This window comes from Agelaius tricolor, unplaced genomic scaffold (genome assembly GCF_023055355.1).
Source record: "Agelaius tricolor isolate 1412-34295 unplaced genomic scaffold, bAgeTri1.0.p SCAF_1, whole genome shotgun sequence".
NCBI classification, from domain to species: Eukaryota; Metazoa; Chordata; class Aves; order Passeriformes; family Icteridae; genus Agelaius; species Agelaius tricolor.
The window spans coordinates 54,759,379-54,785,454 of NW_027269261.1; the positions used below are offsets into that span (position 1 = coordinate 54,759,379).

General features: G+C 39.6%; 1 long non-coding RNA gene across 4 annotated transcripts in view; it reads left to right on the forward strand.

Moving 5' to 3' along the window:
* LOC139593777 (uncharacterized) overlaps nucleotides 1-25,438 on the forward strand; it is a 181,724-nt gene extending 156,286 nt beyond the window's left edge. For 2 of the 4 annotated variants that reach the window (XR_011680394.1, XR_011680393.1), the window contains 3 exons: nucleotides 12,680-12,764; nucleotides 18,351-18,450; nucleotides 19,313-25,438. This is a non-coding gene — a long non-coding RNA (uncharacterized lncRNA). The remainder of the gene's footprint in view (nucleotides 1-12,679; nucleotides 12,765-18,350; nucleotides 18,451-19,312) is intronic. The other 2 variants (XR_011680398.1, XR_011680397.1) reach the window with 2 other exon arrangements.
* The last annotated feature ends 638 nt before the right edge of the window (nucleotides 25,439-26,076 follow it).

Sequence of the window (26,076 nt, forward strand, 5' to 3'; positions counted from 1 at the left end):
ATGCTTATTGTTAACAATTTATTATTGACCCTCTTACTTCATCTCCTGTGTGTTTGTGTTTCTGGCCTGTTATATGGTATTTCTAACACACTGGTGAACCTGCAGACATGCTGGAGGTTCAAATAATCTTTTTGAGCTCAGTGATTATGTTATGATCTTAGAAATGGATACACTGAGAATGTAGAAATAGAAGTAAAAAATGTGAAAGTAAAGCCAAAACCAAAAAGAAAAGCAGAGAAATTTTTACACTCAGGAATACAGTTTCTGGGGTATATTTAGTAGTTTGATTTGAGCATGGATTGGGTTAGGGTTACTTTTTTCTACCTGAATACTCTTAATCAGTGCTGAAATAAGTGGGATAAACTGCTTTCCCTTGGGATGGTGAATATGGTGGGGTTTAAAGAAGTTTTAATAAGGATGCAATTCAGGCCTCAATGGATGCATAGATAAGAAGGGAGGTATAATAAATGTTAATCTGTTTTGGCCTTCCAATGAAGTCAGGTTAACTCAAATTTCTGTGCTTCTCAAAGAAACTTTGGGCCAAATGGTGTACACTGACCTATACTGTTTTGGTGTGGCTTGGGTCAAATGACTCCTGTGGTTTATAATCAGTTTAAATTCTGAGGGCTGCATTTTGTTGGTTTTTGTTTTTTTTTTTTTAATAGTTATTTTTATTTTACAATTCTTGCTTTTTTTTCTTTTTAAAATCTCACAATAAGAAAAAAAAAAACAACAGAGAAAATCTGAGTTTGAGGAAAGTTTTGTATAGCTTTAGTTAAAACCTCATAACACATAGAACTACCAAGGTAAATCAAGAATTCTCTGGCCAAGATATTTTTTTGTGACTAAAACCAGTAATAAGAACATGCTTTTGTGACTGAAACAGCAATTAAGTAGATAGTGAAAGAAGTCAGAGTTTACATTTGAATTCTGGTAACCCAGTATCAAAAGGATAGGTCTTAATGTTGTTGATAAACATTAAACAAGAAATATATCTTCTTTTCAAATTCCTAGAAGTCAATTATGTGATTTCTTACAATCATGTCAGGTACTGTTACAGAAAGCTGAGCTCTTGTGACTGTTCCAGACCTGTTTGATGTTACTGGGCAGCCTGCCAAAGTCTCCTTTTTGTATGCCAAGATGGTAATTATTGACACTTCATAGGGAAAGGGTTTCAAGGAACTCACATCAATATTTCTTCCACAGTCAGAAACTGGAAATGCTGCTGTAGTAAAGATATCTCGAAATCCTTGGGGATTATATTCCTGGACTGAATGAATACCAGGGAGTACTAAGAAAGTTAACCTCAGGCAGACAAAACAGAGCTGATCTGCAGAAGCCTGGAGTGGAGCTTGAGCAGAACTATTTGAAGACAATAAATCTGGTGAGCAATGGGAGTGGCTGAGAAAACCTTGCATGCACCACATGCTGTCTTTCAGGTTTGAAGGTATATTATAAATCAAAACTAGCACGCAAGAAGCGACTGAGAGGCTTTGCTTTACAATTCAGGAGTAAGTCACAGAGCTCAGGGGGAAGAAGCACCTCACACTAGGAAGGTTGAAGCCATCACTTTCTCTGCTTCCAAGGTTTTGTACCACATTTGTACATGGCATTTGACTGCTTGTCTTGGGTTTTCCTCACAGTCTCAGGAGTCAAATTAATTTGGTTTTGTAAGTTTTTAGGGTGAGGAGGGATGTCACACCAACTCAGCAAATTTTAGACCAGAATGTGAGGTTTCTGGTCATTCTGATCCCTTTCAGGCATGAATTTTATCACTGGCAATAGCTGTTATGCTGGGCTCCTCTGCTGCTTGTGTGAAATGAGTGTGCTTCCCTACTGCGACTGACAGCTTCACAGAGGGGTGCAGAAGTTTATGGAGGTTGCCATTAAGTGTTCATTCTTGGCCAGCCCTTAGCCACAGTGATTCTGAAGGCAGGCTGAGAGCATTGGGATTGTTTGTTCTGGAGGAGAGAAGGCTTCAGTATAGATCATAGCACCTTCCAGTATCTAAAAGGGCCGACCAGAGAACTGAAGAGAGACTTTTGGCAAGGACATGTAGTGATAGGACAAGGGGTGATGGCTTTACACTGAGAGTAGGTTTAGCTTAGATGTTAGAAAGAAATTTTCCCCATAGGAATGGTGAGGAACAGGTTGCCCAGGGAAGCTGTGGCAGTGGAAGTGTCCAAGACCAGTTTGGATGGGGCTTTGAGCAATCTGGTCTAGTGCTAGGTGTCTCTGCCCATGGCAGAGGATTTGTAATGAGATGATCTTTAAGGTACCTCCCAACACAAATCATTCTGTGCTTCTCTGATTTCTCTCCTGCACTGTTATTTGAATGCTTTAGATACTTGCATATGGTTATCACATCCTGCCCCCTGCTCGCTGCTTTGTCAAACTCCATATGCTTAAGAAGATGTTTAACTCATGTTAATCATTCTCTACATATCCCAATGTGTGTCACTTGTAATGCTAGAAAATAATTCCATACAAAGCAGAAATTACGAAGTTTGAATTCCTGCAGATATTTTCACTTGAGTCTGCTGATTTCTACTTAAAATGAAACTCTTGTTTCAGTCTCTTCCTTGGTTAGAACAGCAAGAAAATCTTAAGTTGCTTGAAAATACCAAAGACACTTAAGCAATTTTAAAATTTGTTTGAAGTTACACAATAAAAGTTACTGAGGAAGGGAAACTGACAGACAGACAGGAGGCTGAAGAGATAAGGTGAGTTGTGTAGGTCTTATTTATTTAGGGAACCCTTAAAAAAGTTAGAAGGAAAAGTTTATATGGTAATTGTTACATTTATATGATAGATGTTATATTCTCTGTATCTGTGCTCAACACCTTCATTGCAGTGCTAACCCAATAGCCAAGCTGAAGCTCTACCATTTCAGGTTATTTTAGCTCAAAGCTCAGCCCAAGGAGTAAGAAAGGCTTGATATAAATAATTAACAACTTCATGTTTTAAGGCAAGCTATAAGTGATGATGATTTAGCCTGGAAAGTGCACCCTTCCCCGTGGTGGCTCAGGAGCTGACTGCCATGCAGCTCAGAGGCCTCTGCAGTGGCATGGGGAGGGTCAGGCAGGGACAGGGACCCCATCTCCTGCTTTTGCAGCTGTATGCCAGCAGCTCTGGTCATGTGCTGTCAGCAGGAGTGTTTGCATTAGCACAGGATAGTCAGGTCTTCACTGCTTTATGAGCTGGAAGGTCAGCTACACTTGAGCTTCAATCTACCATCGCTTGCCCTCCATTAAGTCAGCTGCCTGAAGCTTAAAGCACAGTTTAGTCTGTGATAGAAACTTATGGGAGTCTGCTCAGGGGCAACACTCGAGCTATACCTCAAACTAATTCAACAATCCCCAGGAGACAGCAGGGGTTTCTTGAGGAAGATACCTGATGCCAAGAATGTGTCTATGCAGCCCAGAATAGCTCTTTATGGTGCCATGGCAGGAGGCTGAAAAATTCATAGGACTGGCCCAGGGCTGTCTGTGATGGGGACAAACTGCTTTATTGAAAGGGGTGATGCATTTTGTTATTGGGGTGCAACAAATGAGTGTGTAGTGATCATTCTTTTTAATACTAAGAGCATCTATATTACTGTAGTTTAAAAAGCTTGCTCACCTGCTCTGTGAAAAACTCTAATGAAGAAGTACACAAGGAGGAGAGAAAGGTGGTGATGCTGTCCCTAAAGAAATAATAGGCTGTTTAAAGTCCTTGGCAACAGCCTAACTAAGCTGCTGGACTTGGCACCAAACCAGGAAAGGGTTGGCACCCAGTCTGGTGAAGGGGAGGAACTATTTCAGAAAGTGCTTTCTGCTCAACTCTCAGCCTGCCCTGGGCTGTTTGCTTGTGCTGCAGCAGGGCCTCAGCTTTGCCCTGCATTCCTGGGGGTTCCAGGGGCTGCAGCACTGGGGACAGGACACCATCTCCCAGGCCTGGAGTTCTGGTGTGGTGGGCACTGGGTTCCTGTGCAAGCCTTGGCCATGCTGCCACCAAAGGTGGCATGGGACATGTTGCACCCCATGCTATGCCTCCTCCTCCTCCCTCCTGTTTTTTCTTCTTTCCTTTAAAATACACTACCCTGGTTTTCCAAACAGAGAGCAGCAAAAAATTTCTGCTCCCAAGGCTTTCCAGGCTTCTAGACTTTTGGATTTGCACTGAGTTTAGTGAGAAGTTCATAGCCTAACAAAGAGATGGAGGCCTAAGTATTTGTTTGGGAACTTCATGTTTGTGTGTTGCTACCAACCACAGTAAAATCTCGTGGAGTTTTGTGCTGTACATTACATTGCAATGCTGTTCTAGTTAAAGTAATTAAAAGTGTTTGTGCATTAAGCAAAAAAACCCCAAATAATAATAAAGAAAAAGGTGCTAATCAGTTGTGTCTCAAAAGATGCAGACAGAAAAATGGTGCTGTCTGAATGGTTTGGAATAGTCAGGCCTATTCTATTACAAGTCTATATCAGCAGGATATAACAAAGGTAAAGATTTAAGGCAATTTTGACACCTTAAAGTAGAACTGTTAGCACTGCATAGACTTTCAAATCCAAAGAGGATTCAGCCTGCTCACTTACTGCCTTCCACATCTTCAAAGGACTGTGAGTCTTTTTTAATCTTTCCGCTTTGCTGTGAAGCCATAGGAAGTTATTGACTTTACAGGCAGTTTTAGTACACAATCAAGCACAGAAAATGCTGGTGTACTCTGAGGCTGAGTTCAAATCTTCGTCTCTTTATGTCACTCCCCTCTCTGTGCTGAAGCAGAATTTAAAAGTGCCGAACAGATGGTGAGCTGTTATACAATGTTTTGTTTTTTGACCCCCTTGTTGAGCCAAGATTCTCTGAAGACTTTCAGGGATGCTTTGGCTACCTCACACATTTTCCAAATGTAGTTGGAAGAAGTTTTCCACAATAATATTGCCTGATTATAATTAGATACAGTTTGAACTCTGGATCTGAGCTCTGACATTGCTCTTCTTGGAACAGCTCTGGGGTAAGTGAAGGCTGGAGGTCTGCCAGGGAGTGTGTTTGCTCACTGGTCAGTGTCTCAATGAAGTGCTGCCTACTTTCCTTTCAGGCCAAGTGTAAGAGCACTTGAATTTCTCTTTGTTTAATGCCAGAAGGTGCTATTAGAACTGATGCTTAAATCACCAGCTTCCCTGGAAAAACTGGAAGAGCAACTGAGTCCTTGTGTTTGAATGGGTTTTCCCTGAACTCTGGGAGTACAGACCTCTCCTCAGTTTCATTGGGGTGAAGAGCTCAAGTTTCTCTGCCAACCAAGAAAGAGATAGAAGGTGAAAAGGAATAGAAAGCCAAGATTCAGAAAGGCAACTGCTGGGACTGTGGCCCCACGTGAATACTCCTGGAGAGGCCCTTCTGCCCAAGAGGGCCTTGACTTGAGGCTGAAGTTGTCCTTCATCATGTCCAGTGTGAGGGAAGGAGGACTTTGTGTCCATCCTCACGTTTGCATCTGTATGAAACAAGCTTTCACCAATACCCCTTCCTCAGAAATCCTGAGTATTAGCAAACTTTGGGCTAATGTAGATTCTAAAATAATGTAACGTAAATATGATGAAAAGACTCAAAAATCCCACATTAAACTCTGTAAAGATCAGGAATTCAGTTTGGCATCCTGATCCTGACTGTACTTCAGTGATGTAGCAAATCAATTTGCCTGCATCCTGCAGCTCCTAGGGTCACACTGGACAAACTTTCCTCCCAAGACTACACATGGCATTATTTTTTTTTAACTGTACGAGATACCCAGAGTGAGGTGTTCAACTGGATATATTTTCTCATTATTTTATTTTCTTTTTTTGTCTTTTTGTCTTGAATGGTTCCTTGAAGAGCACCTTGAAAACCTTCTGTCCTATATTGATAGAACTGCTGCCCTTTAGCAGAAGCTTTTGATAAAGTCTAAATAATAAGACATGAAAGTACATTAACAAAAATTAAAGGCATAAGATCCTAAAAATATACCAGTGATGACAAGTAGTCACTTGTATTGGATGTCCCCATTTTGGGACATCTAACTGGAAACATTTAGGATTGTCTTGACTATACAGATGAGCTAGGTGCTCTTGTAAAATTGATATAGTGAGAGGTTTTAGAATGGAAATATTTTAAACCCCTCAATATTTTGAAATTCTTGAGCCATAGATTTAAGAAATTTATTAATTACAGACAAAATACCTGAAAAGTAAGCGTTCTGTTTTATTTAGGTCTTATTTAGCATCTGTCTTCTCTATTTAGAAGTCAGGACAAGAAGCATTAATTGCATTTCCAAATGTTTCTAGATTTGGAGGATTTTTTTATACCAGTTGAAAATATGAATTAAGGACTGAAAGCCTGTCTAAACATGTTCAAGGGATAAAAGTGTTAGTATCTACCTGGCCTTTCCTTGATGTTGGAGAAAAGTCATTGTGAAATTAAAAATAGTCTAATGAAAAGAAAATACTTGGAAAGCACAGATACTTACAGAATCTACTGATGATAGTCCTATTTTCATGGGCTGAAATTATACTCCGCCCTCTATAAAAATGAAAAAAAGCCCTAATGCTGCAATAAGAAGATAAAACTTTTTTTTTTTTAATTTTTTTTTTTTTTTAATCAGGAGAGCTAAGCACTGCAAAGGGGAAGTTTCAGAGAAGAAAGTTTAATACACAGCTGAATTGGGCCAAAGGATTTGCTGTCATCTCAGGGACCTTTGGAATCTTATTTTTTGGATTCTCTTACATGCCATGAGAAAGTCATAGAAAGGGGTTCTGTTAGACTTTTATTTTCTCTCTTGTAATTTTTCACTTTGAATGTGTGAGCCTCAAAGGATTGAATTTGACGAGGATTTGAGTGAGAACAGAATAGTGCTTGGCTTTATAAAGTTAAAGAGATTGCATTTAGTGAGCTACAAATTAAAGAGTTTGTCATATGAGATGGTAATCCAAAATATTGTTTTAAATGCCACAGGACAGATGCAGGCTCAGTTGGAATGAGGTGGGAAGCTGTATGGCTGTGGTATTGTTGCATATTGAAGACAGGGAGCACACATGGAAGCTGTGGAACACTGCTAAATGGAGACAAGAGTAGAGTTTCACTGGTCCCACAGAAAATGCTTATTTGTTTACTTGTATTTTTATATGTATTATTATAGACCAGGACATGCTTTCTTTCAGCTTAATGATCCTTTGCATCACATCTTTAAATATCTAGGATTTCTGGAGTCCAATTGTCAAAAAAATTAAACAATTTTCCCCCTTCATTGAAAGCAGCACAAACTAGGAGAGTAATACAATATGCTCATGTTTGGGTTTCTGATAATTCAGTTTAGGATGTCAAAACTTTATCAGCCTTTGCCATCCTGAAGAAAGAAAACCAGCTGTGGGCTTCTTACCTCTTTCACTGTTAGCCTTGCATCCCAGTGCTTTTCTCACTTGCATCCATGCCACCTTCTTCATGTACCACCCAGTCTAGGGTGAGCTGGTAAAATTTTGTGTTATTGCTGGAATTCTAGTTTCTGTCTTTTACTTTTCAGCAAGAGACCTGGGGAGAATTCATTTAGTTCAGCTGAGGCATTAGCAGCCTCCTCTCTGACAGCCATTACACTATCATGACCTGTCCTGCACCTCTAACACTGATCTATTCATAGTTTTCATATCAGCATGCTGGGCAGGTTTTTATGCTAAATCATCTTTCTTCATTGGTCCCTACTTATACTGCAGCAAATAAAAAGGCTTAGATTAGTGCAACGGGCAAATGGGTCTCTTTATGTCCTACTGTCTCAATGTGATTTTCTGAGTGAATTAAATGGATGGACTAGCGAGGCTGGCCCTGAGACAGACACACGCTGTGGGCAAGCTATCCCACAGAGGGAACCCTCCTCAGCCAGACTGTTTGGTGTTTTGTGATATTAATGAAGTGAGGTCAATGAAATAACTTCCCCCGGTGGCAGTGAGCAGTGTTTGAACGTGAGGCACCAGAGATAAAGGATTGCTTAAGCCAGCAGCCGTCCCGAGAGCAGCCTGGCCAAAACTCCCGGTCCAGGATGGCAGATCCTCAGCGAGGCACGGGCCTGGATATGCCATGGGCTCTGTGTGAGCAGGGATGCTGCGGGCAGGGATGCTGTGGGCAGAGATGCTGTGAGCAGGGGTGCTGTGGGCAGGGATGCTGTGGGCAGAGATGCTGCGGGCAGGGATGCTGTGGGCAGAGATGCTGCGGGCAGGGATGCTGTGAGCAGGGATGCTGTGAGCAGGGGTGCTGTGGGCAGGGATGCTGTGGGCAGAGATGCTGCGGGCAGGGATGCTGCGGGCAGAGATGCTGCGGGCAGGGATGCCCCGGCCAGGGAGCGGTGGCTGCGGCAGCTGCGCCCACAGGAACAGCGAGAGAGCCTCGCCTCCGAACGGCTCCCAGGATGGTCAGGGAAACAACAGATGGGCACAGGCAGACGGAGGAACACCAGGAAACACAGAAAATATTAGTCAGCATCATAGGCAGTGACCTCAGCATAGCAGAGGTCTAAGTGTTGTCAAGTCTTCTGTAGGCAACCCAAAAATGGAGGGCTTTAGAGATAATGCTGAATTGTTTTGTAGAAATTTATGGACAGTGGATCCTGAGCATCTGGGAGAGTGAAGGACAAAAGATAAATGTGCTTGAAAACTTATTATGAGAGCCTTTCAAGCTGCCTAGTGGAAGATTTTGTGGATGGGAGCCTTTTAAGAGGCGTACTCCTGGTCCAGGATGTGAAGAGATCGTAGAAGGCCTGGAAATAACCCAAAACCAACCTTCTTCTAAAAATTAAAGTAATGACCTTTAAAACACCAGTCTGGATAGATAAGGATGAAGAAAATGCTATATATGAGGGCTAAAGAAAAAGGAGATACACTTTTTGGAAATGCTGAAAGAAAATGAAAAGGAAGGCATTTATAGGACTTACTGGAGAAAAGCAGGGAGGACTGCTGTGTGCACAGACAGAAGGTACCACCCGAGCAGCAACCCAGTGTTTCTTCTGGCACAGATAGTTCAGATTACAAACCTGCTCTGTTGTTTTAATGAGAAGGGAAAGAGGACAAGATATAGCCATATAAAACCCAGCAAGAGTTAATGTCCTGTCTGAGTAAAAGAGAAGAAATCTCAGAGAAATGTCACAGCTGACAATTTTCCTCATGGGCTGAAAAAGAATTGGAAGTCCCAGAAAAGGTGGGTGACAGGGTGAATTTCTGAAGTACTCGTGGATGATGTTTAAAGAGACCTGAAAATGATAGAGAACAAGACCAGAGCCTGGGGAATCTTAGGCAAAGAGGGTAGACTGATGTAGGTGTAGAAATATAGAGGAAGAGAAGCAAAAATAACTCATTGGCAGCCCCATTCAAAGGAGGAAGAGTAGGAAAAGAAGAACAGCTGGAGGTGGAATCAAATAAGATCTCCACAAAGAGTGAAGTAGGAGAGGCTGTTGGCAAAGCAGCATTAGACTTGGAGAAATCCTTGTTTGTGTGAGAGTCATGATCTAGACAGACTGAAATTTGGAAGATAAAGAAGAGATGCACTCCAGGTACAGCAGTGGCTGGGGGTGATGAGAGAGAAGAAAAACAGATACAAGATGAAGGATGACAGAATGGCAAAAACTGATAGCAGGGATGGTGTGTGAGAGTGGGGAGTGAGGGTGGGGAATTGCTGTGGATGGGTGTGTGGGCAGGCAATTAAACCAGTGCATCTTTTGATTCAGTTTCAGCTTGGAATCTGTGGCAACAGAAACCATTCTGGTTTGACACTGTTTTGAGCTTGATAACATTTCAGAATACTTGTGTAGGCTCAGCTCCTAGTCAAGAAAAGTAAAATATTCAAATCAATTTATTGCTAGCTGTAGTTCAACTTCCTGGAGGTAAAAATTGATGTGATACTCCAAAAAGATGGTGTTAGAGAAGGGCGGTGATAATATAAATGGGGAAATGTAGGCAATGGAGGGAGAGGGATAAAAATGGAAAGGAGAGGAGGAAGAGACTGAGATGACATCCTTGGATGGTAGCAAATAGATTGGGTTAAAAAAGAAGGAAGATAAAAAAAGCCTTTAAAAAATGCTGTGAAGATTTAAGATAAATAGTGTTTGGGAAAAATCCCATTCACAAGGAGTGCAAGGGATGTATGCACCTTTTATGCAGCCAAGTAAAATGCAAAACAATGGAGCTGAAAATCAAGTCTGAGAAAAAAAAGAAAAGCAGCTCCTGGAAGAATTGTTAAATAGAAGAGCAGAGAAAAGCAAATGTCATTATAGATAAAGTCACAAAGGTAAAAGTGACAGAGTTGCTAGTTCAAGCAAGCACAGGCTCTTATTTTTACATATTTTGTAATTTAATATAACCTAATGATGTCTCAAACTCAAAACAATTCAGGTAATTCAAAGCTAAGCCTTTGAAGACTGTAGGAATACAGTATATACATATATTTTCCGAAGCATTCATTTGGCAGGGAGCCTGGAAAATCCTGGTGTTTTGTGAATGCTCACATGTAGGAGTGTGCTGCCAAAATTTCAACAAGATGGTCTGACACAAATTTGCCATTGAATTGATGGCACACCTAATTGGCAGGCAGTATTGGTTGGAAAAGAGAAATTATTTTCAACACGGAACTCTGAAAAAGAAATCCCAAAACCCTCAAACCCAACACCTTTTACTCAGATTTTCTCACAATTTAAACAAGCAAACAGAAAAAAACCAAAAAAAACCCCAGAAACCAAAAACCTTGAACCAAGAGCTAAAGAGCTAAAGCACTTGGGGATTTTGAGAAATTAATTTTGTTTATGTTCCCAGTTTTTATTAATGTGGGTGTTAGCAGTGTTTCCCTGGTGCTCCTGAAACATGTGATGAAGGAAGGGCCTAATGGCTTAAATCTGAAAACCAGCTGAGCTTTTGATATATCAGGGTTTTGACTTATTTCTATTACTCTCATTTACTACCTTGAAAACTTTTATTTAAAAGTTCAAGTATTCAACTATTCAACTAATTATGGCCCCTGATAAGTTTTGCAAGTCCTGTGTTTCAGAGGAAGGGTAGGGGGTAGATGATTAAGCAGGAGAGGATTTTATGGGGTTAGAGAGAAGCTGGATTTTGCAGGGAGGGCAGGACAGCTTGTGAAGGAGCTGCTGTAAGTTATTTCCAATTTTACATCTAGAGGATTTGGTAATTTTTTTACCAAATATCCGAAATATCAGAATGTTGTGAGATATTTTGAGCCAGCAGCTATGTTTGGCATCTCAAAAATCTTCATTAGACAAGACAGAGATTTATAAGTTCAGTAGATACAGATACATGTATTATGTAAAAATACTTTGCAGGGTTGATTTGACTGGGTTACCATAGTGGAATGAAAGGTAATCTTCTCCTACTGGCTTTAGAAAGGCAAGAAAGTTGTGTAGCTCTCTTTCCTAATTCCCTCACTGTGGTTACTTACTTAAATCATCAAAAAATATTGCAGGATCAAGACACCTGCATGCCCTTGCAAGGCAGATTCATGTCCATTTCTTCGGAAGAACAGTAAAGAAGTGTCTGAAAATCAGGGCCCCTACGAAAGGATGGTCTGATGGAGGCACAAATAACTGTGAGCTTGGCTCCAAGGGCAGTGTCACAGGGGAGAGAGCTGAGGGACTTCTCTCTCTGGTAAATACGAGGTGGGGAAGTAGTAGCAAGCTGGAGGCTGGAGTATCACTTCTGAATGGTAATGTAAATACTTTGAGGAGACTGTAGAACTTAGTGGATTCAAGACTGAAAAGCTATTTATATTTTCATAGTATAAATAATGTAGAATATTTAACAACACCTTAATATTGATGTTGGTAGCATACTGGTAAGCATTACTTAGCAAGTCAATGAGAATAATGTCAGACAAAGAGGTAGAAATCTTTTATCGTAGATATGTAATAATATTTTACTATCACCGTTGAGGGCTCTTTCTAGCCTCTAGAAGGCAAGTTATTTTCCATGCTGATTTCCTCAGGATTAGTGTCAAGCATTGTTATTGTCTTGTATCTCTGCATATACTTATGCAAGTAGATGTGTTAATACAGTATTACATTGTATTGTTTAAAAATGTATAGAGATGCTATCTGGTCCAGCTGCTGTGTGGGCCAGTTACTGTTTCATTGCTTTATTTATATCGTTCTGGGACATGCTTGCTTTTAGAATTTGGTGCTAATAACATGTGAGAATGAAAAGATTTAGCTGTCTAGAAATGGAATAGGATAACATGCCTTGGATAGGAACTAAGGGTTGAAATTTGTAAATGTTAATTTTCTGTGTTGATGTCCTGTTCTGTTTAAGATCTTGAGAGCTCCCCCAGAAGTTTTGTGTTTGTGTATTATTTTGATATTGTTGTCTCAAATTTAGTTCTAATGCCTTTGCCTTTTAAGATATTTGACTAGACTACCACATTAAGAGAAATGCTGAATTCCTCTACAGTTCAAGCAAGTATTTTTGGGATTGTATGTGCATATTTCAGAACTATAATGTGTACACAGTCACTCACATAATGTACATGACTGACCTGGTCACACAGAGCTGCTTGTGGGTGCATCCATCCTAACAGTCTGGGTCTTCTTGCAGTGCAGAGGCAATTGGAGGCCAAAGAGTAACAGCTGAAAGAGGAATCAAGGGAGCTGAACTATTGAGCAGGGCCAAATAATTTAATATGTTCCCCTTTTCAGTTGCTGCCATCCTGCTCATCCGGACTGTAAACTGAGGCAACTCTCTCCTGTCGTGTTGTTCCATATCACAAGATCCCTGTCTCAGGTAGGGCCTCTGGCACTATCACATTCCAGATAATTAAATATACCTCATGCTTTAAAATTGTTTCCAATCAAATTTGGTGTTCAAGAATTATTTTTTTTTAAATTCTGTAGCTGTATGTGGAAGAATAATTACTTACAATTATACTTACTATATTATATTACTCCTCCAGAAGACAAAGGGTTATGTTGGTGTCACAGAGCTCATTTAGCTGTTTTATATTAGTTTTTTTGTGAGAGTTTTAAAGAAAGGATGATTTGGAATGTAAATAAGGTAGGAGATTTTGATATGAGGTCAGCTGTGCTGCATGGGCAGGGATGTAAGCAAAACTACAGTGATACACAGATGAGCCATCTCTGTTAGCAAACCATCTCCTATCTTCCTTCCCTTTCTCTACTCCGGAATAAAATGGAATTTGAACTTCAGAAAAGACCATGGTTCTTCTGGGGTAGATCATATGTGTAAGGACAAAAATAGTCTTTATTAAAACCTATAGGAGCTACCAAACATCAGTAGCTTTTGATTATTTTAATAGGACAGTAAGGATCAAGTACTTTCCCTGCACAGCTACAGTGGCAGCCTGAGATAAACCAAATACTCTGTGCTTTGGCTAAGGGGCTCATTGTGTTAGTAGTTCTTTTGAGACCTGAAGGCCTGAAAGTACCCAGACATTGCAACATGTCCTGGGCAGGGCAGCCATTTGGAAGACTAGAACTGGCCGCTACAGTCCTGCACAAACACAGGTGAGAAGGGCTGGGAGCAATTAAAATGAAAATTTTTCACCCACAGATCATAGAAAGGAGCCAGTTATGATGTACCACTGTCTACCTAGAGGTAGATGAAATCTTCCACATTTGGACTGTACTGAGTGAATTAGAACTTCTTTTTTTTTCCATTTTGCAGTGTTGTTTTCTTTATTTTAACAATGAAATGTAAATTATTCCTAGTGTAAGGTAACTCCAACTCTACCAGACACCTTTTGTCTAAAGCTGGTATAATAGAGCCTCTTGTTTTTGAAAAACAAACAAACATAGCTTATTCTGTGGAAATAAAAATGTTTTCTCCAGCCAGCTGATAAACAAAGTGCTGATTCAATGGGTCTGCAGAAGATGATTAGAGAAAAATATATGGATCACATTAAACCAGTAGAAGACAAATTGGATCTGAACTGAAGGTTGGTGGAATAGGCTTAAAGTTCAGGTTTTCTGAAGGAGGATATCCAGAATCAAATAGAGACAGTAAAGAATTGATATGTTTAATACCCACTGTTCTTCTCATGGCATGCATGATCAATGGAAGGTCGTGAATGTTACAAACCTTCAGGGGAAGAGTCATTGAAGAGGGCTTCCTCTCTGGATGTTTTGACTGTAGGAAACCAAAAGCCAGTGTTGTTTTCTTCCCTGTTAATATGGACCGGATTCTTGTGGAAAAGAGGGTTGCAATGCTCCCAAGAGCAAGGGACGCAGACCAAGAGAGGAGCAGGATACACCTCTGTGAATCTCACATTTTGTGGGCACAGCACAATGAAGGAGAAAATAAAAAGGGTTGCAGACTGGTGCAGACACAACATATATCTAATCTTGTACAGTGATATGTGTGTGAGAATCTGCTAGAAATTGGTGAACAGAAATAAGAAACTAATTTTCATTCAAAGATGGATAGTAACATCTATAACCTCATTATGTAGCCCAGTTGGTTTTAGTCTTTAGTCCGGTCTGGTTTGGGTATGGAGGTGGGAAGAGAAAGAGAAAAGAAAAAATTCCCACCTATCTAGCAACTGTGGAAACTTTGGAAATGCCTGAGCAGACAAGTATGTTGTCCAGAGATATTGCTGGGTGTGCAATAGCTAATGAAAACTTTACCTCATGGCTTTAAAAATCTACGGAGGTCATTGTTTCCAATCCAAACATCTACAGGAAAGACTTGCAAAACTGTCAGTGTCTCATTCAGTTAATAGACAGAAGAAGAGAAAAGTAACTTATTCTGAGCTAACATCCTCAGCCCCTTTGTATTTCTCCTCATTTCAATCACGTCACCTAGTGATGAAAGAGTGGCTTGTATCTGAATAAAAGGGTTGCAGAAGAGAGCTTTGCAAAGCAATGAACTCAGATGTACTCAAGATGTTCAGACAACGTTGGTCCTTCTTTCTCCATCTTTTAGATTTCAGACTAATAGGAATGCCTGCATTTTCTAAAAGTATGGGGGTTTTGGATGGAGATCAAAGGGAGAGATGACAATAGTAGCAAACCTGTGGCTTGTCAGAGTGGAAAAATTTCAGTGGTTTTGGGACATTTATTTTTTATTTTTTAAGAGAAGATCCACTCTACAAATTGCATGGATTTTTAGTAGAGACCCAATTCTTACATTGTTCTTTTTATTTGTGCTTTAGGAGTATTCCCTTTAGTGTGATTAAGGAATAATTGGATTAATTTTGTATTGTGGTAAATGGCATGGCATCCTTTTCATGGAGTTTCTGGTTCTGCAATTACATTTCTGCAGCACTGTCTAGCAGTCATGAAAGATTAGCTCTGTTTTCTTCTTCTGCCATGCAGTTCTCTAATCTGTCTGGAACAAAAATAGATCAAGAAGTGCAGCTTTGTAGATTGTATCAAATACTTCTGTGCGTTGCTTTGTGACTGTTGGGTCATTCTTGGATACATAGGGTTGACATATATCTCTATAAGAATTATTTCCGGAAATATGTACCGTGCACTGTCACAGGGGTGTTCTCTTTTTTCCTTTTAAGTTCAAATTTCATAATTAGAGTGAGATGAACAATAGCATCCTCTTGCAGAAGAATAAAGATGTGCTCGACTCCTTTTCTGCTGCCTTTGAAAGATGAATAAATGGGTATTTTCTGCAGCCTTGCTTAATCTTCTGTTCCTCTTCACACCTTGCTCCATTTTTGAGTATTTCAATAGAGATGCGTGAACAGCTTAGATAAGAGTCAATTCCAGAAAGAACTTCAAAAGAAAAAGGATGAGGCTAGGCAGCCTGGAGAATTCCTTTGGAAAACAAAATGCAGGTGTATTTCAGAATGTTTTAGTAGTGGCCTTTGTGTTATAATTTTACTTTTCCTGTGTATGCACCTTCCTTCCTCGCTTCCCTGTTTTGTCCCTTTTCCTTTCCCCTTCCTCTCCTTTCCTTTTGCTCTCTTCCCCTCCTGCCAGGAGGGTGCATGGCACTTTAAGATAATGCATGTGTGGCAAAAGAAGCTGTTTCCCTTCTATCTCATGTCTATGCATGTTCAGAAGAGTACAAACTTGCACATTACTTACACAGTTGTTTCCATTCGGGAGCACGGGGGATTTAGCAGAGTGACTCTCATTGCTGTTAATGGGATTTGTTCAGCTAAAGTCTTGTGCAAGCCAAACCTTTTCAAAAGAGAGACTTTCTTCAGAAGTACAGATAGACCTGCTAAAGATTCTTTTTATGAGATATAAGGCAAGATCTTAGAGCGTATCAAACAATTAAAGATTGTGAATGCCTTTTCACCAGTTAAAAGTCTTAATCTCACCATTATAGCCATATTTCCATTTGGCTAATTACTTCCTGCTGTGTAAAATTCTTCCTATAATTTCACTTAAAGGTATTTTTTATGCTTGTCTAAAATGACTATGGAATGTTATTGCATGATTTTTAAAGCTGAGCTCCTCAATTATCTAAAAAAATATTTGCCAAGAAAATGTTTCTGTGAAAATCATCATTACCCATCAAGTGATTTACTCCATGAACAGTATTTGCAGAGCTATGCAGCTGGTTGATTACTACAAAAAGAAAAATTACTCTAATAAATTAGTTGAGAAAAAAGGTAAAAATTAATTAAGATAATGTATATGTTGGATAATATTTGTCCAGCTGTTGTTCAAAGGCTATCAACTTTCATTTTGGTGGGCTTACATACTGGTAAAACAAATCTTCTATAAATAGTTTTGAGTTTATCCTGTAATCTGCCATCCCTTCTTGAAAAATGCTGTACAAATGATCATTATTATGATTGTAAATCAAACCCTATTTTAATTAGGAGTAAAATATAATGGCATTTGAACAAGTAGGGCAGTGGGGCTGTAGATGAATTGAGTGTCATGTAGTCTGATGTGTGCACTGTGAGATACAGTCTTAAGCTGTTCAGAGTCTGGGAATAATGTCTGGCTTCTGGATGCAGTTGTTTGCTTGTTCTTTTTGTGAAGACACTAAATTTCTCCAAAACTGGTGATGGTGCAAATACAAGTCATTACAAGAAATTTGTCAAGTTCAGTAGATGATATTTCCAACCATCACATATCTCAAGACTTATGAGTTGTTTTGTTGCATTAGCCACAATATAAATTAGAGTACAAGCCTTCTGTTCATTCTGTTCTAAAACATGCTATATGACTTATTTTTTCACCATGAAGTAGTGTAGTAATAGAGAAAGATTTTGCTCTGAGTCTTCAGAAGTTTATCAGTTACAGGTGAATAGAAACTGGACATTCTTTTATGTAAATACAAGCATACTACTATTTTTCATTAAAAAAACCCCAAAATACTCAGCACCTTCAGGGCACAGAGCCCTTAATAAAACAAAAAGCTCAGATATGTAAGCTGAAACATTTTTAAATTCTTGAAATATGCTGAATTTATTTACCACAGAGACAAGTGTTTCCTATTCTGTGATCTTTTCCTTCTGTGTTTTGAAGGAGAGAAAACTTCTTCCTTTCCTTGGGAAAACTTTTCTAAGCCTAAATGGGCAAAAGTGAAAAAAAGGTAAAGGTGAAAGTAAAAGGAGTGGAGAGATAAAAAAAAAAAATCATTTTCTTTTCTTAGAAACTTGTTTGAAACAATTGAGCTGAAATGATGGTGAGGTGATTAAATTGAAAGATGGTGCAGACATTAATGTCTGTTTGCATTAAAGGGGAATGATTCAGAGCCCTTACAGATATGTGGGCAATCAGAGAGGAATGGCTAAATTTCAGAGTTGATAAATGCAAGCTAGTACACAATCAAAATGCTCACAGACAGTGCTGTATTTATAAACATCACTTGGATAAAAGAGCAGGGAATCATGGTAGACATCTGCCTTAAAACATCTGCTTAGCATGATGTGCTATCTGGAAATGCAAATAAAATATTAGAGCAATAGAGAAGAATGTAACAACTACTGTATGTGTCAGTGGCATGTTCCCAGCTAGGCTATTGCATTCATTTATTGTCATTCCATGTGAGAAAGGTAACAGAAGCTTAGGCACGTGAAATGTGGGCAAAGCAAATTTATAAAACACTAACAAATTAACAAAAAAGATGAAAATACAACAATATTTTTAAAGGAAAACAGTCACAGTCTTTTAAACTACACCTTGTGGAGAGACTTTGGGAATAAAGCACGCGTTGAAAGAAAGCAAACATCTGATCAACTGGCTGATGGCAGTGGTTGCAAACTGGGGCATCTGAATGAATGGATGCTTTGCCAAGTGGAGTATAAGGATGGCTACCAGTCCTTGGGTATTGATAAAGCCTCTGTTTTTTCTTTTCAAAACAAATCAAAAGCAACAAATAGTAAAGGACCTCCTCCAAATATAATTCTCTTGTTGTTTTCTCTGTGTTTTACAGGAGATGGTTCTCCTAAAACACGGCAGCATTCAGCTCGCTGGAGGCTGGGGCAAAACCGTAGCAAGATGTGCTCTTTCTCCTTCAGATTGATGGAAACCTGGTGAAGAACATTTTCCATAAATCTCCCACTGTCCCTCATCCCTTATGTGCAGATGTCAGAAAAATTAGGGGCTGAAATATCTTGTTATGAAAACATAGGATTTTTAGAGTGAAGGTTTTCTTTCCTTCCACTTATCCTTGGGCTTGATTCCACTTCATCTGACTGCAGTTATGTGTTTACAGATGAATGAAATAGGAATAAATTCTGTCTGTTGAATAAAACTTTTCCATCAATGTGAAATTCTCTAATGACAGAACTTCACAGAATTATGTGAGAAAACTTAATTCCAAGTCAGTGAACTCAATCAGCCTGTTGTTTGCCCCTTTTTCTTCTGACAGTAAAGGGCTGAAGTATTTCTATGTGCTATTTAGTTTGTATTTGGTAACTAATTTTCTTTCTGTGTGGAAATAACTGTAATGGTTTGCTTGTTTATTCAGCTCATGGCTAACATACTTGCTTTAGCATCACCAGCTCTTTATTGGGATGACAATATCTTCTCAAGTTTTGAAATGTTAATTCATGTGTGGTGCCAGGTACTAATATGAAATCGAGTTGATATGTAGAATTTTCTGCCTGGAGTTACAAACTCTTGCTCCAAGGGCCTGACATAGCAATGCTCCTGAGAATATTTCAGAATTTCCAGCATGAAATATGAAGCTTCTGCATTTGAGTGATGTCGTCCAAAGATTCCAGTCTGGTGATACAAAAGCTCACCTCCCCAAAGCCAGGGCATGTACTGAAACACAGTACAGAAATATTCAAACATAATAGCAGCAGTATGAAAAATTATTATGAATATTCATTTAGAGAGTAAAGGTTTTTTGAAAGGTTTTTTTTGAAATTATTATTCTCTTTCCCTCAGCCTTAAACATCCAAATCCATCACATCCTGGTGAAGGATATGAAATAAGATAGCTCAATTCAAAACAGAACAGTTGTGAAAAGAATGGGAAGAACCAGGATGTGAGAGGTGGGGTTTTGTTTGTTTGGGATTTTTGGTTTTTGAGGTATTTTGGTTTTAGAGATTTGTTTGGATTTTTTTTTTTTTTTTGTAAGTGATGTGTGTTCTTTGTTTGTATTGGTTGGGTTTTTGTTTGCTTGGGTTTTTTACCCTCAATTTTGGGCATATATTTGTCAAGATAGAATCAGTTTACTGAACACAAAGATAGAAGAACTGCTTGTGCACCAGCCATTCTAATATCGATCAGTTCTCAAAAGTAGGTCTCTGGTAGATGAGATCTTTTTATACACTCTGATTTTCTATGGCACAACTTCAGAATCATTGTGTCTCTAGGCTACTGCTTTATCACTGGAACATTAATCCTGCCAAATGCCTGTTATATATTCTGCCATGGAAACTGGTAAGAAAAAACACAGTGAGGACAACTTGTTGCATCCTTTTTCCAAGCTCTTGACCCTGGTGGTCCATGAGTTAGTTGAAATGATTGAAACATACAGGTAAAAAAATCGAGATTCTGAGCACCTCCTGAGGGCTGGCAGTGAGACACACAATCTTTTATTTTAGGTTAAAATCCAGCTTATTGTAGTTTTCTTATAAGCTTCCAAAGAAGTGGTGATATAGGGAAGATACAAACCCCATTTATCAGGATTCATGCATGTAATTTCCTCAAAAACTGCTAAACTAGGAGAGAAGCCTTCTGCACCCTGTCTGTAAAGAGCCTTGTGATGGAATGGTTAAAGGAAAGGATGATGGAGTCACCAGACAAGGGGCTGCACCTCAGATGCCGTTCTTTAGGTTCCACTTTTATCTCTCAGTCACCAGATGTATGACACAGGTTGTTTTGTCCTGTTGATATTACCTTCTTACTATAGTCAGTGATGCTGCAGTGGCTGGATAGTTGTGTGGCCACACTATGGTGCTGCCAGTAGTGAAGAGAGCATCTGGTCCCCAGCCTGGGGCTCAGCCCAGTACATAAAATGCCAGAGGCTGACAAAGAGAGGTCCTTTTGCTTCTTTGCTGTGGTGACAAAAAGTCTTGAATTTATTTTACATGCACATAGCCACATACACAGCCACAGCCACAGCCACAGCCACAGCCACAGCCACAGGGGCTCTTCAATAAGGAGGTGCTTGAGGAAACAGCTGTGGGGCTGTCAGGAGCCCCTTACAGCCAAACTGAAAGATGGGTAGATGTTTTCTCTGCTTCTGAGGATGCCTTTCTGAATCCTGCTAAACCTTCCTGTCTTATAAAGAACATTCTCCCTTGAGACCATAAAGACACTTCAGAGAGAATGCTTTTCTCTCCCCCTCACCCCCCATTTTCAATGCTTTACATTTCACCAAGGATGAGAAATTTTCTGAAGACCTTCTCTCCTTATTCATTCAAATTGCTCTGTGGTTGAACTGTGAGCTATGCTAGCAATATAGCCAGTGTAGATTTGCTTTCAGATAGAAAGTAGAACTTTCCATCAAAACCATTTTGTTTATTTGTCAAATGCAATTGCCCCTTCCTAGCCAAGGTTATGAGAAAGTATTTTTGTTTAAATGGGGAGTCAAATGAATAGTTTCCATAGCCATTAACTCACAGAATCCCAGTTTAAGGTTTAGCACAAATGTATAGACAAAGTGGTGTTTGCTGAATTCCCCTTGTTAAAACACTGGCAGCTCATCACAAATTCAGGAAGATGCCAGATGTCTGACTTAGTGTAAAAATGCAGTGAGTCTGAGAACTGTGGATAATTTCCAGCATGAGTTGTTAGATACTGAGATGATACTATGATGATTATTATTATTATCATCATCATGACTAGTACTACTATTAGTAGTTTGATTTATTTTTTTATTTAAGCATACATTTAAAAATCAGAAATAAAGGTACAGAGGCATGACTGAAAGAGAGGTTATCTTCCCCTACTGGTATTTTTGCCTTTAAAACCAGCACACAGTGATTGTTATATCCCTTCAGAAGTCGGTGATGCACTTTGTGCTTCTGAGAAGTGGCATTCCCATTCATATATGGTCTGAAAAGCAGATCTGAATCCAGACCCTTGCTTTATATGTTTTGCACAAATACAGCTTCAGTTTTCTCCCACATGGGAAAAATCATGTTTTGGTAAAACTGACTCTGTAGCATTAAGGCATCACATTGTGGCTGATACCCACTGACCAGGACACTGAGTATTAGCCCAAGGATGAAGGAAAGGCAAAGCATGGTTACATTCTGGGTGAGGGTTTTTTTTGTTCAGTTATTGCCTGTCAAGGAAGTTGTAACCAATGTAAGCATGAGCAATCTCAGGACTGACAGGTTTTTCAGAGATCAAGTTGATGTTATTCTGCCATTGACTCTTTGATAAGGGTCTGATACTACTGAACTTCAACCTGACTCAAGGGAATATGCAAACGTTTCACTGCTGAGTCTGAGTGTTGTCAGGAAACAGACCTTGCAAATTGGTGTGTATACCTAACTATAGCTGCACTGAGAATATAAAATGTGTATCTGCTCTAAAAGATAAACTTGGGGAATTTTCAATAGTAGAAATGCTATAAAATATAAAATTGGAAAATGCTTTGAAATGGGCTGACACAAAATACGTAATGCTTCAAAACTGGCTGCATTACTCTGGACAAAATTATTTTGTCTCATTTACAGAAGCCATTTTAGAAGAAAAATAATTATCAGTAATTTATGGCAGATTTTATTTTTCTCTTAGTGGATATTGCCTTTTTGGCTGCTGACTACGTAACTAAGAGCTAATATTTTGGATACTGCCTAGTTAAGCCATTCTGCCTGTGAATGTGCCTATTCTATTAATATGTCTGCAGTGAACAGAGTAAGATACCTGCAGCTTTAGCAGTCTTAGTTTTCCTCTGGAGAAGGAAAAGGGACTCTGGTAATGTCATTACTGTGATTTTCACTGATTTTTTTTTTTTTACACTATTGTTTTAAATGGTCTATGTCTGACTTTTGAGAGAGGCTCCAAATTGTGCAGCAGAGTGTATGAAAACTGAGCACAGAAAGTTGGTTGACATTACTCTTGACTACTCATAGCTTAAAATGTTATGGTTTTTTTCTAGCTCAAATACTTCCAGACCTGTCTTTGGAAAAGTCTTAGATGCTTTTGTGTGGTGCAATGGTCACACCCAGTGGCCAGTTGGGTTAATCACATATGTGTATTCCCTATGGATATCTGAGGCGGTTTGTTACAGGAATTTCTTCTTATGTACTATGACAGCTTGGAATCTAACTGGATAGCAGGAAAACAATGTATGTCCACCTTCACCTCAAGGTTTGTTCCCAAAAGACCCTGGCTGATCAAAAAGAAGGTCTGGACCATTCATGCAATGAATAGGAAAGAGGTGATGAATCCCCCATGGAGACATTCTTAAAATTAGGACCTTTGACTATAATGAGCTGGTGTTTTAAAAGAATGATTCAAGGACAGGCTGAAATAAAACCCTGTACTTTTCCTTAGTTTAAATTCAGCTTTCTTTTAACTATGGAAAGCCTGAAACATTTGCCTGATTATTCTTTTTTGGCTTTATCAAGGTAATTTGGAAAAAAATGACCATTTTTCTTTTCCATAAATAAAAAAGTGTATAGAAACATCATGGATAAATCAAATGAAGTGCATACATATAACCCCCCCTTCCCTCTCCTCTCAGCCTAACTATAGCATCCTCTATTAGCATTACAATGACACTGATGTTTTCTTTCTCCCAGTGTAGACCATTTTGTCAAGGTCCCTGTTTTCAGTTAGTGTCAGCAAATGACACATGGGTGGGAACACTACAGGCATGTTTGGTGGAGGTGCCGCTGTGGTTGCTGATTTTGGGGTGGGGGATGGGAGAGCCAAGTTTCAATGGGGAAAAAGGGAGGAACAACTCTCCATATAAACCTTTGCCTTAGTGCTCCCAAGGACACATATATTAGTTCCCTTGCCCACATCACATCACATCACACTTGTGCAAGCAATCCGTGGTGGGGTTCATTTGCACAGTGTCAACCCAAGTAATAAACAAATAACAGAAGTACAGAATCAGGTTGGAAAAGACCTCAAAGATCATCAAGTCCAGTCTTTGACCAATCACCACCTTGTTAAACAGACCAGGGCAGTAAATGTCACACCCGATTTGTTGAGTACCTCTGGGGACAGTGACCTCCTCAGGCAGTCCATTCCAATGTTTAACAGTCCTTTCCATGAAAAATTCCTCCTAATGTCCACCCTGAACCTCCCCTGGCTCAGCTTGAGCTATATCCCCTCATTATGTCACTGGTTCCTGGGAGAAGACGCTGATCCCCACCTGGCCACAGCCTCCTTTCACACAGGTCTAGGAAGTGATAAGATCTCCTCCAAGCCTCCTTTTCTCCAGGCTAAACACTCCCAGCTCCCTCAGCTGCTCCTCACAGGACTTCTGCTCCAGACCCTTCCCCAGCTTCATTGCCCTTCTCTGGACACACTCCAGCATCTCAATGTCCTTGAAGTGAGGGCTTCAGAACTGGACACAGTACTTGAGCTGCAGCCTCACCAGTGCTGCATGCAAAGGGAATAGTGAAATATTTGTTTGAATAATTTTTAATTACTAAATCTTCATTACTTAATTTTGACAGTCTTATCCCAAATGTTTTAAAACATTGCCTCAAAGCTATAAATGAGTGGGATTTTTTTCAGCTTCCTACCAGCACTCTCACCTTCTTTAGAACAGAAAATACCTGTCAATTTCTATGCGTTTCTCTTTCACCTTCAGTATCTGCTACTTGATTGTTCTTGCATTCTTTTTTCCCCAGGACCTGGAAAAGTTGTTCCCTTCTGATATGAAAAGTTCTGCCACAGCTTCTGCATTGTTGACTGGATGCTGGCACCTGCAGGAACTATACCAAGCGTTTTATGATCTTTTTCTACTGAAAAGCTTTTGTAGATTTCCTGGTCGAGATGCAGACTTTGGATACTGAATTTGAATATACTGACAGTAGTCTTGCTTTACTTAATTCTCCCTCACACACACAGTCCTTGGTCTCCCAGGTCTCCACAGACTATGTATTAGACAAAGCAGAAAAGGCATTAATCACAGATTTTTAAAAATAACTGTGAATTCCTTTTTCTTGATGAAATTTTCTTTTGTGCTTAGATAACTGAAAAAAATCCCAGCATGAGCCACTGTGAACATTAAGAGAATGATGCCACTAATTCTTATTACAACTGAGACAGTCAATCTGGAAATTACATAGGATGAATTCTTGGACCTCTGAAGTGGCCTGAGAGACTTTATGTCAGGATACTCATCCAAAACCCCACACACTAATATATTACAGCTATTTTTCTGTACTGGGTTTTCTTGCACCTCACAGCATGGAGATATTCAGTGCAGGAGTTTGTGCTCACTCTTCGTTTTTGCTTTGCGGGTCACATTCAAATGAAGCTTCCACATGGGATCAAGCATGACCAAAAAGAGAAGTTATACTTTAAGAAAGAGAGTTGGCCTGGTTTTTGTATCAGTTTCCTTGCTGGTTGTTTCAATATGTATGTGATATAAAGCGATTCTGTCACGTCCAGTTTGTCCACCAGTTCAGCTTAGAGTCATGAGTCAACAAACCCCCTCAATTCAATTAAAGTGTTTGTCATTTAATGAAAATAATAAAACTTGAATCAAAATATCATAGTATTGTGCTGTACCGCAAAATAGCACTAGTGCATGGGAATCATATAGAAAAACTTTGTAAAAAAAAAACCAAAACATTGATGCTGTTTCTCTGACTAAATTGATAGAAGCTAAAAAATGTTTCACTACTTTTACTGTATTGTTATAATCCCGTTTCAACTCCAGTTGACACATAGGTCTATTTATGTGAAGTACCAACTGTCATTTAATGGTTAACAAGAAATGGAGAAATATTAAATGATTTGTAAAGTTCTTTCCAGCTTCAGTGACCTCATCTTGGAGTAAATAAATCAAAAAAGGAGTAAATAGAAGACATGCCTATATGTCTCGCAATGGTAAATAAAGTTTCCTGTGCTTTTATGTTCCCAAAATAGACATGATGTGTTCTTTTATGAAATTAGATTTAGTGGAGAAATACCCAATTACCTGAGCCCCAACAGTTTGTGAGGCAGATGGAAAGAGGAGTCCTTCTGGTCTGCCATTGTTTTCAAGGTCCAGCTGCACATGTTTTAACATCTGGGGTCAGCCCATGGAGCTATGCACTTTTCATCTCTCTTCTCTGTGACCACTCCAAAGTAATTCCTCCTATTAAGAAGGAGAAACTGGACCAGAGGTCCTATAGCAAAGAGTATTTGCTTCATGTTTTCCCAGGACTGACAGGTGGACACAAGGAGTTACTGTCTGTGCCGAGATTCCCCAGCATGGACTTTCTGCATGTGCAGTGACAGGATCGATGTTGTTATGGTCTGTGAAGCTGAAGGTCCACCAATAATGAGAGTGAATTACTTCTGCTGAGAACAGGGCCATTGTGATGGCAGGGGGGATTAAAGTCCTGTCAGGCCTGAATCCAAAATGAGGTCAGTGGGAGATTTCTGAGGCATACCCTTCGATCCATGCTTCAAGGTCTGTCGAGGGTGCATTCAGGTGTGCCAAGGCTTGATGCACTCTGGTGCCTCCTAAAGTAGTTATGCCATTGCCAAGGAAGGGCCACAGTGACAGTATTAACCAT